The sequence below is a fragment of the Numenius arquata genome, chromosome 10, assembly GCF_964106895.1.
Source record: "Numenius arquata chromosome 10, bNumArq3.hap1.1, whole genome shotgun sequence".
Lineage (NCBI taxonomy): Eukaryota > Metazoa > Chordata > Aves > Charadriiformes > Scolopacidae > Numenius > Numenius arquata.
In genome coordinates, this window is record NC_133585.1 from 17027203 (window position 1) to 17039546 (window position 12344).

At 38.2% G+C, this 12344-nt stretch overlaps 1 protein-coding gene across 2 annotated transcripts in view; it reads right to left on the reverse strand.

Annotated features, from left to right (window-relative positions):
- CTNNA3 (catenin alpha 3) overlaps positions 1-12344 on the reverse strand; it is a 492103-nt gene that overhangs the window by 27092 nt on the left and 452667 nt on the right. The window lies entirely within an intron of this gene.

Genomic DNA, 12344 nt, shown 5'->3' on the forward strand with positions numbered 1-12344 from the left:
TACTGTCATCTCCAAACCACAACCTGAGTGGTCTTTGTCACGTGAAATTCTTGAGCTTCAGACACTGACCACTATCAGTCATAATTTCTAGCTCAGCAAATCCTGACAGCTCCCACTCTACTGCTAGGCTCGCGGGGACGCTGCAGAAGGCACTAACTCCAAACCAGTACAGACCCAGCAATACGTCTCTCTCTTTGGTCCCTGCTGTTCCAGTCAAAACTCAGCAATGGATCCCGCCTGGCAATCCTGGCCAACCCCAGACCACTTCCCATCTGAGCAGCTCCAACTTGTATCATCAGGTAGGGTTCAGGCTTGTCCTAGATGAGACCTAGCCTTGGCCAGGGCTCCTGGTTGACAGGAATCAACTGGAACATTTCTTGATTTTGTAAAGAAGGTGAGAGCACTCATCCAGGTGACTATCATGTTACAAGTCTGCTCTTGAGGAAAGTGCATTCACTATATTGCTATCAGTTTATTTAGTTATGTAAGATACATACATTATCCTATCCACAGAGACAGAAAGATATTCCTAAACAAATTTATTACAGTTTATATACACGATGGTATTTAGTTAATTCAGTTGTCACTACATTCCATGGTTCCACTTGTGCCCCCTGCAGCTCTTCCCCAACCAAATACACAGTATGTTTCTAATTTCTTCTGCCTTCCCACTGCTGCTGTAAAAAATGTTTCTAGTACTGGCATAGTAGAAAATCTGGATTCCCATCACACATTCTGGTCTCTACCCCATGAGCTGTTTCTTGAGTTTGTTTTTTCTTTTCCTTTTTTTAACCTTGTGATTGTGTGAAGTCCTGGGAGCAGGGATAAGGAAGCAGGATTCACACCTCACTCATTACAAATGCTCTATTAACTTACTGAGTGAATCAGTTCTGCAATCAATTCCTGCAGTAGCTCTGCTGCAGAAAAACAAAGTGGGTATGCACCCAGGATTTACAGGTGTAAGACTCATGGCTAATGTGGATTTAACCCTCCAGGTTGAAAGGAATTGAAACTCCCAGTTCCTGGGTAAATTTCTAATCTATTCCATCTATCACTACAATATACTACTCTCCTAGCAAAATTTTTAAACAAATCTTTTATCGCAATTTTGCCTTTCCTTTTTTTTTTTTTTTTTTGCAAGGAATGACTGGAATTAATAGATCCCAATTGAAAAGGGGAGCCTGAACTGCACAGGAGGAGGGATGTATCCTCGTGTTTACATTGATGTAGATTGTTTTGCCTGCCTTTCCCAGCTCAATCAAGGCTTTATCAAAAAATCCTTTTATTGCACCTGGCTGCATGTCTCTATCAGTTATACCCAGACAAACACGAGGCAGCAGTGTTCCTCTGGAAATTCAGTTCAGGAGAACATAACTGTAGATTGTACAGGCAGATCCCAGAGCTGACCTCTGTCATTTCTTTACAACTGTGGACCCGGGAGCAAGAAAGACTCTAGTTTCACTCACTTTCTATCCCAGTCTGAGCTTACAGGTTTGGAAATTAGGAGAAAAAAACCTCTTCATCCTAGCAAAACTGCTAGGGTAACTCACTAAAGGCCAAACCCACACTCAACATTTACAGATGCAATGGCTGAAGCAGTTCCACTCATTAACAAAACAACTGTAATATAAATAAAAGTGTAGCCAGATGAGAAAAAGACAGTGTGAAGAAACACTAAAGGTATGAGGTAAATGACCATAAACTCTCTGTATTAAATAGCATTTTGTAGCTATAAATACCTTTTATGAGTAAAGGAATTAAAGGCTTACAAAAAATACCTGGATTATATGGACCCAGGAACGGGTCAATGATGTTCCAGGCAATGTGAACGCAACACATATATTAGTAACTATTTTATAATTCTGGAAATGAAAATGAGTTTAATACAGAAGTTTCTCTTCTGTTTTCTTTTTTGCCTTCCTGCACTGACGATATATCAGGTCTGCGTCTCCCTCAAAGAGGAGTAAGCAAGAGAAGGTCCAAAAGCTTAGGTTTTTTTACAGCAGGAGTGGGGTGATCTATATGAAACAAATACACTTTGTAAATGAGTATTACATGGGCTGATGTGCCTAAGTCAGGTTTTTACTGGATTGGTACCTTTGAGTGTGCAGAAGTCAGCCACACACCATGTAGAGTTCTGAGTGCTGCCCTTCAAACTCTCTTGGCAGAAATTCTGGCAGAGCAATAGACCCCATTTTGTCTATCAATTCCAAATGGTGTCTTCTGAGAGCCAATAAAGCCTATCAATTCATAATCAAACAAACAAGCTGGAAGCATGCACAATATAACAAAGACATGAGTAAGAGCCAACATGATTTTTCAAGGATAAATATTGTCTGAATATTGTCAGACCACTGTAATATAAGCTTTTATGGCTTCTGAAAAGATTAGAAGCTGTAAATACCATGTATCTTCAGACAGGCTTCTTAAACTATCTCCTGTTGTATTTGCATAAATCACCTGAAGAATATGTGGCCTAGACAAAATAACTGCAAGGGAGATGTGAAACTGTTGGGAAGGACATACTCCAAGACAGACTGGTTATCAAAGGGCTGCTGTCACAATGGAGGGAAAAATAGAAGGAACCTGGTTTTGATGGGATCTGCTTTGGTTTCTGCACTGCTCAGTTGTTTATTTGTGACTTGAGTGAAGGAAAAAAAGTGAATACTTAATAAACTGATATGGAAGGGGAAGGAAATAGTCTCTGGGGCCAGACTTGGAATTTAAAATTATCTTGAGAAAAATACAGAAGAAAAAATAGATGCAATTAAAAAAGAGTACATGCACTCAGGTGGATCACTAATCCATCAGGAACGAATACCAGCATGCTGCAGAAGAAAAGGCAATGGGAAAATGGTAAACACAGAGGAGCAGTAACACTTCTGCTCCTTTTTACAAGAATGAAACCTCTGTAGAATTCCTGGAAAGACGTAAGACTTAGTTTTGAAAACAGAAGACCGAGTGCCAACAGAATGGATCAGGTTTGGGTTTGCTTCCAAAGCTTCAGCTTATTATAGCAGAATAAGCAGTAAGGCTCTGTGAAAAATCTTGACGAGGGAACTCCTCTTCATCTGCAGCCACTGCAAGTTATGTGGCACTTACACACTCATGATTATATCGTCTATCAAGAATGACATCTTATCTAACATCACGCACGTCTTATCTCGAAGACGTCTACTGTCAAAGCGGCCACCTTCTGTTCCAGGTAACAGTAGGAAACAACAAAGAATTTCTGGATGAACCTGCAATAATTAGCTCAATGGATTCTACAGTGCTAGCTTTGGAGAAACCAAAGAAACGGGAAAAATACTAAGAACAGAAACAGTTCAAACCTCCAGAATTTTCCTTTGAGTTAAAATGGCAGGAGGCCAACTAGACTGCTCTCTCTTCTTCCAGACCTTTACAGAATGATAATTCAACTCTGGCTAAAGAAATATTGAAAATGAAGGCCAGTGTAATAATCCACAGAGTAGTTAAATCCTTTACACCAGTGTGGTAGTTAAATGGGAACTGGAAAGTACTGTTACTTGCAGCTATTTTTTTTACATCAATACAAGTCTGTATCAGTCCTACGATTTCCTTCTTTTTGTGCTCTGGGGGAGATTCTACTGTCTGCATCCTTCACTGATCTCATGTTGGTAATTTTCTTATCTACGTCATCCTTCTCTCCCCAAATCCCTTGTGCTTTCACCAGCTTTACAAAATTAATAAAGCTATTATTTAGAAGGCTTTGCTCTAAGAGGAACCCAGTTGCTTATTTCCTTTTGTTGCTCTTACTTCCCGCATTTTGCCACCCAAGACCAAAACAGAGCAATCAAAAATTTTCTCAGCATGTAGTAGACAATACAGAAGCAGATTTTTCAAAGGTCTTTAGTGTCGACCAAATTCAATTCTGATAGCAATATCCAAAATCTTCCGAATTTCACTGAAATTATGATTACTTGTGTGGTCTCTGAAAAAATTCTGAGTCTTCTGGTAATTTCACAAAACATCATGAAGACTCTATGGTATATCTGTAGTTCTTCAGTGCCACGTCTATGCAACAGTGATTCTCATTCGTGGGCCACCACCGCCCCTCAGGCACTGCAAGGAAGAGCAGCACGGCCCTGCCTCCCCCTTCACCCTCAGCTGCTTTCAAGCAGCGTGGTCCCTGGCCCTCAGTCTGCAAAAGCCCTTAGGTCCATACTGTCTGTTCCTGGCCTCTTCGTGGTGCTCCCAAAGCAGACCATTTCTGACCCTGTAAAATACAATGTGACTGCGTAACAACAAACAAAATGCCCTTCATTTGTGTTACTGGACAAACTATTTTGATAATATTAACACACAGAAGAGACCTTTTCTTAATGATCCACTGTGTTTTCTTCCTCTGTTTTGATTAATGAAGTAGGAATACAGCTATTTAAACATGAAAAGGACAAACGACTCTTGTTTCTAAGCTCACGTGTCCTATTTCGTCAGCTGTATAAACTTGGTTAGAAAAATCCAGGCACTAAAAACTTGGCTGCAGGGTCAAAGGTGAACATGACAGCATTGCAAAATAACTGTCACTAGAAGTGTTATTTCTCGTCTCCGATTTTAAAAAGCATATGGCTTAACACTGAGGAATTCTTGCTCCAAAATGTAGTCCTATATAGCAGAGTGCTGCTCCATCATCCTAATCATGACACTTTTGAAACTGAGAAATCCTGAAATAGTTGGTAGGGAAAAAATGCTGATATTATTTGAATAGTTACTGAACATTATGTTACCTGTCAAAGATGCTTCATAATTTGGAACTACATCTTAAAATAGTATGGAAGAAGAAAAGAACGCGAGGCAGAAGTCAAGTGAGAACAGAAAAGGTGGTATGTCAGGAGAGGAGCTGTACATGTAGCCTGGGAGGTGGAAGAACAGCTGAAACCCTGACGACAAGTTCTTAAATCAAACGTCTGACAAAACTAGTCATAGCAACAACATGATGTGGAAAGCAAAGCATCAAAAGGAGATGTTTGTACATGTCTGACTCTGATGCATATGTATATGCATTGAATATTTCTATGTGCAACAACCAAACACAGAACTGCCTGTATGTTTACAGAGATTAAAACCTAAGAATTCTGAGATCTTCCCGTACTTATGCTTGTGCTCACAGAGAGACACCCCTTCCCTTCAACTATAAATCCAAAAGTCCAAATCTTCTCAAAGACGCTTGGACTTCTCTTGCCAACTCTGATGAAATGCATTAATGAAAACGTCCAACGTATACCCAGCTGAGACCAGCTGCAGGAGATGTATATATTAAAAACAAAAAACCAAAACACCATATAATTAAATATATATATAATAATAACAATGTAAAATTGTCCTTGTGATCTGAAGATAGAAGCAATTCATAGTGCTTCACAAAGCTAGCTGCTGTTACTAAATTATTTTATCAGTGGATTTTATACTGGACTCAAAAAAAAGAAAAAAGAAAAAAAGAATGCTAAAACCCTGTAGTGATAAAAATAGTGGAAAGGCAGGAAGCTGCCTTCCTGCAGCAGGTCTCAACTGGGTGTAAACTGGACACTTTGATGATGTGTTTCTTCAAAGACTACAAGAGAAGTCCAAACATCCAAGGGTGTCTGTCTGTGTGCACACATGTAAGTATGGAAAAAGCTCACAATTCTTAGATTTTCAGCTCTGTAAGCACATGTAAACATAAAAACAACTTTGTGTTTGGTAGCAGTTTATTAAAAATAGAGATGAAATTGTAACAAAAGCAGTGGTTTGTACAATATAGCACAATTGAATATATTTGACGATGCCATTACTGAGCAGATGCCACCTTTGAAGCTCAATGATTTGTGTTTTGTTTAGTTATAGAGGAAACAATTTACAGATGTAGAAACTGATTCCCCCAGCTGGCTGTTTTATAGCCACTTTTTCCTGTGCCACCAGAAATCTCTCCCCATTCTCCCTCTGATCTGTTTTTCACATCATACACAGACATTATTGGTACAATGTAAAAGAATACCACATCATCACAAGCGAGTGAGTTTTGGTATCTAAACCAGGCATCAATTATTTGTTTCGCACCTCTTTTTCCTCTCATTATCTCTCTGATATTTTTCCATCTCTTCCTGCTTCCAAATCCAGCTTTTCAAAGGACACTTTGATTTTTTAGTTGCTAAGAAGGTCAGCAGATCTTACCAGTCATGGGCTTTAATTTGGATGTCTGTCATTTTAATCGCTATGTTACTTATCTACAGTTACTGTTTTGTTGATCACAGGAAAAGTCTCTGCTGTTTGCCTCATCAGTTTCCCCTCTCAGATTTCCCGTCACGGACACAAATTATTCAAAGACCTTAACATCTCTAAGTTATGAAACCATCCAATAGCTCTTCAGACTGTATGTTTCAGTACTTTTTAAAATCCAAGCCTTTCCCTAAGCAACTATTGGTTACGAACAAATAACATTAAAATTGTGTGCATACATGTTCATAAATACACAGCTTCCTTGTGGTTTCAGCTGGATTATGCAACGAAGTGGAAAATGCAAAAGGAGATGTCAAATCTTGCCCTTTACAAACAGGCCAGATATACTGGCCATGATACTTCTGCAGGCGCTGTAGGTACTTAGTCTCCTGTGAGAGCTGAAAGAGCAAACGTGGAATATGTTTCAAATATAACAGCACTGCAGCTCTGTATCTGCACTTTCTCAAAGCACAGAGGTGAACTATGGCCGAGTCAGAAAGTTGCAGCATTCCCTCTAAGGACTCCCACTGCAAAGTGTCCTATCTGCTTCCCGCTGTTGTGGACCATGTATTGAATTTTCAACAGGAGTTATAACATGGTCTAGAAAAAGCAAGTCTTAACAGCCTAGAAGCAGAAAAAAGCCATTGGAGAGCTACTAATGAAACAAAATATGAATGTAAGCAGCACAGTGCAAACACAATAGCAATGCCACTTAAATAAGTCAATATTGTCTTATAAAATCCCTTGCTGTGCGCTGTAACCTTTAGAAAATGAAAGAAACATTCCCTTTGTTCTTCAAAGTGTATCTTTTCAGTTCTCCAATGAAAGAAAGCAATTGTTCTGAAAATCATTTGTTGCATCTGTTTTCTATTAACCTTTTTTCTTTACAAGAATCCAGCCACACATACACCCAGACTATTTCCTTACTGTTTCAGAACATGCCTTGTAACAGCAAGGCCTGTTACAGCAATTAAACCTCCAAAAGGTAAAGGTTAAAACTCAGAAGGCAAATTTGAATGTGGTGCTTTATGACCGCTATGCTATCATTTTTAAGGGTATTTATTTCTTGTTTAATTGTGTCATTAAAAAAATTTAACTTCATGGCAGACCTTACCTTTTGAAATTTTACAGCAGTGCACAGACACTCATGAACAGTGTTAAAACTGAGTTACCAAGAACTTGGCACAGGGTAATGCTCTTGTGGTAAATCATCTCTCTCTAAAACAGGGCTGCTATCTTTCTCTGGACTCTCTATTGTGAGTCCAGCACCTTCAGCTGGATTGTGAGAGTTGTCACATGTTTTTCTAACTTTGGAAGTCTCTTCCATGTTTTTAGAACAAAGCAGGGAAGCAGTGCATGGTAGGATCTAACCCCACATGTTTTAACAGTAAAACGAATAGCATATATGAACAAGCAGAAAGTACCTCCCCCCTCTGGCCTCAAGTAGGTACGAACATTTCTAGATATAGAAAATAAACTAATACAGAATCAATCAATGCAATTTAAAAACACGAACTACTTGAAGAAAATCATTAGGAACTCTGGCAGATGCATAACTAAACACTTAAATTCAAAAGGGCCAAGCTCAGGGTTGAAGGTGCCAACTATCCTCTGGACATGGAGTTATAGAGAAGCTTTTAATTAGATCATCAGAAACCCAGAGTTAAATATATGGTATACTTTACTTCTTCCTGGGGGAAAGAATGAATCTTTCAGAATGCCTTTACTACATGCCACACCATCTTGCTCATCACCAGTCATGCCATTTTCAGAGTTTACATGTGCTATCCTACTTCTGGTGTTAACATGTGCTATTAATAATCATATTTTTCAACACTTCTGCCCACAAGCTATCATTAATAGCTTTTAAAGCTACTTGAAAGAACAAGACCTCTCAGTGGTACAATTATAATTTTAACTACCCGGTATGTCACAACAAAGGAATCAGGCCTCTGAACCCACCCCTCCACCTCACCCCCCCCAAAAAATACAAATTAATACCAAGGTTTGAGTCAAAACCTCACCTGGGCTATCAGTAACCTGCTAACATTTTTGCTCAAGAAGATGTATTTGACTCACGGTGTATAAAAATACTGCAAAAATTGTCTTTCAGAGTGCTCATCTAGTGTTTTTTAAAGAAAAAACTCACAATGTTCAAAGATTTTGCAAATATGATAAATGGATTTAAAGTTGAATGAAGTTTAGGACATAGAACGTGGGAATGAAAGAAATTTTGAGTCAGGGAATCGGTTTTCTGGTAAACTACCATGCCTTATAACTGTATTCATCAAGTTTTCACATTTTATCTTCAGAAAACAATGGCAATTTTTGCCTGAATGTGACATCTGACATTTAGAAAAGTGAATCATGAAGTTGTATACTCTACATGCCATACATTATAAATTCCATTGGAATTAAAGACGGTATTGATCCTAAAGAGGTATCAAAATCAGAATTTTCAGAACCAAAATGCTGCAACAAACCTGTAATGATAGGCTGTAGGTTGGTGATGGAAGACAGTAAAATTCACCCTTCAAAATCAGTTCATTCAATTAGCAAAGTCATAGTTTCGAATTTATCAGAAAACTGTCCTCACAGATTTTTTAAAAAAAAGTACTTGCAGTGTTGCAAAACGAAACAAATGGCATGATATATAATGTAATTAAAACATTTTGTAGTAAAAAATAAGAACGTGCACTCATCAAAAATTTACATGTTATATAGGCACCTAACACATCTGCTACGCCATTGTGACAGATGTTTATTAATATGGATATCTAATCATATTGCTCGATTGCTACTGGCTCAGTAATCCGTCTTCTAAATACCACACAAGTTTCTGATTATATGTTGAAACAATTATCAAAATATTCTGAAAGAATTACTTCTTTACCGCTTTGGCCTCTGAAAAACACCGTTAACTTGCAGCTTTATTTCAACAAAAATGTAGAATTTTATCATAGCAATACTTGCAACATGTTGTGTTTATAATATGTGTTGTATGAAAGACTTAAAGACATTTCCTTTAATATAACTAGTATGAAAACCAGCTAAATTAATAGAAATGTGTTTTGATAAGAGAGATCTCTTGAAAGACTATGTAAGGTTGGTGACCATGGAACAGGTGACTCAGCTGGACGCTACTCCCTTCAGTTATCTTCAGAAATGTATAGATCATAAATACTACTTCCTCATGCATTAGTTCACTCTAAAATTTTTATGCCTTGGACCTGCAACCTGTTTTTTCTTCTGTTTGGTTCTTATGTCCGGAGGAAAGTAGTTAACTTCCCCACATCAAAACAGAATACCGATTTTCAAATTTCATTTTCTTGTTCAACTTCAAAATCTCTGAGTAGAAAATCTCTCATCTTCCTGCCACAGTACAACAGATCATTCACTAATTTGAAGTGCGGGCATCTACAGAGTTAGTTAGACAATTAAACAATTCACTTAATTATCAAAATGTTTGGTTACAGCTGAATATCCGTGTTTTAAGATTCCTCAAACTGTGGAAATAGTAATGGTTTATTAAAGCAAAGATCCTTTTCTAATATCCCAGCCATTAACTACTGGTGCCCACTACACATTTGTGGACATATTTACTTTGGACGTATTTCCTTTACTGTGGACATATTCTCTTACCAACTCTTAACTTCTATGCCCTTATGAAGGTACAGATAAAGCTTACTTTACTACAAGTAAGTTCACAGAAGATGAAAAAGCTGGACTTGTCGGGCTTGAATTTTTGAATTCCCTTGATTTTTCTGATACTACTTTAGCCCCATTTATTTTCTACTAGACACCGGTCTAGCTCACTCACAAGTTGCTGTTTCCCGTGGCACTGCTAAAGAATCAGACTAAAAGGCAATAGAAGCTCTCAAAAGTGTTACCTTGGACATCAGATATGGTCAGAATCCTTCAGATGCAACTCCTCAGAGCTAAAACACTACCTACCATTGCATTTCAAGGGCTGGGCATTTTGGGTTTGTGTGTGTTTTGGTTTTTTTGGGTAAAACCAGCAAATATGTTTTTTACTTTTACTTCCTCCATATTACAATTGCCAAATAGGTACGACCAGAAGCAGATATTTCAGTCCTAGGTAGTTTTCATAACTGCACTCCTTACTTCACTCTTACTGAAAAAGTACCTGGCTTTAAAATGCTATGCAAAGAAGAAACAAATTTCAGAATTTTAGAATAAAAATATATAGTTTGCATAATGGAAAATAATAGTTTTAAGAGACAGATTGTATTGTATTTTCTTTGTACTTTATCAATTTGATACTTGCCTTGTTCATGCTTTGAAAAAAAAGTAAGTAGACAAATTCTCATTTATACTGTTGACAACTCACAGAATTATGAACAGCTCTACAGCAGGCAAAGGAAAAGGGTCATGATCTTCCCATCCTCCCAATTCTCCCGTATTTTTCATGGTGGGCTCTCCTCATTGATCTTAACTACTTATGTAAACACAGTGTAACATAGAGTGCGTGAATGAAATCTTTGTATTGTCAGCCTCAAGCATTCAAATATCATGAGTCAGGCTCAAAAATATCACAGAACTGGAATAAATACCATGAGACTTGAAATAATAAATCTGAGGTTCTTTGTATTTACTTTCTGTTTTCCAAACCTTCAGGTCATATTTTCAGGATTAGCTCAACAGCCATGAAACTTCCTTAAAAAACGCTGAAGGTTAAGTTTCACCTACAATAACATATCTCAAGTGCCAAGATATAAAGTAATATACACAGAAGGATTTCTTATAATGTTGTGAGTTGTCAACACTGACTATATGAGTCTAAGAAAAGAGCAGTTAAAACATGGAAGGTTTTAATTCCTGCTCTGCTCATCAACCACCAGTAAGAAAGCTCTCACGCAGCTACGTGGTGGTGAGAGATAAGTGGTTGTACGAGAGGAGAATGTGCTCACTGGCTAGAATCCATCACTGAAGCAAGAAAAAAAAAAGTGCAAAGATATAGGAAAAATTTTTATTATTAACGAGTGCTGTTTGCTAGCATGTGTACCCTCTGGCAGTTAAGTCTGCTTACAGTGTTGTACAAAGCTGCTTAGCTCACTTTTTTTTTCCCCTCTCCATCTTAAGAATAAGGAGTTTGCTACTGACTGGAAAGAGAGCATTCCTCATTCCTGCTGCAGAATGCTGGGGGTGAGGATGGGATTTCCTTCCCTGCACTGATGCAAGAACTCACCTGCTGAAATGCTTGGCTGCAGAGACTGCAAACTAGAGCCAGAATCCGAGTCCTGCATAGATCATTCCTTACTGTTTTGAACTGCCTGGCGCAGCCTCAGCTAGAAAGGCCATTCCTGGATGTATTAATTATGTACTTCTAAGGTTTTCTTAACAACCGAGGAGGCTAGAAAGTTTTCTTAACGGACACACAGTTTCTGTAGAAAATTATATTCAACACAATTAACAGAATTCAACAGGGAAAGTTACATGCCATCAGCAAGTGTCACTGTAACTTTGCTATGTCAAGATGAAAGCATTGGAAAAGATGTTTGGCATGGGCTCTCTGGTGAACGGGACTTTTAAATTATAACACAGTAGTTGAAATTTCCTAGGACTGAACAGGCGAAGTATTTGAGAGTATCTGAGTTGAATACAACATTCCCAAGAAGTAACATGATAGGCCTGAATAAAAATGCCACTTTGTCTATTTTTTCATCTGAATTAAACCATTCTTTATTCTAAGGCGTAAAACTATAGCTGCAGCTTGTTTCCTCAGCTTCTCTTCTCTCAAATTTGAAGAGATCTTCTGGAATAAATTAGTGCCTTGGCAGGCAATGCGGTACAGACAGCTGCTTGTGCACTGAAATCCTGACAAAATCCTGAGGGTTTCTGCTCTGAGGCTTGTGCTGTGTCCCAGGCCATGAGAAGTCCTCTTTCTATATTAATAACCCCTGCTTTACTGATGAGAAAAGCTGCTTTTATCACAGTTAAGCAACCCATTAAACAGCCATGTTTACTTATGTATTTATCTTTACATTTATAATGCTCCTCTCCCTGCACGAGCGGAATTATAGGGCTGTAGAGCTTTTTAGCGTGGCTTGTCTTAGGATTCGTTAAAGACACCTCTTTCAAATTTTGTTCAAGTGCTAGTAACATTC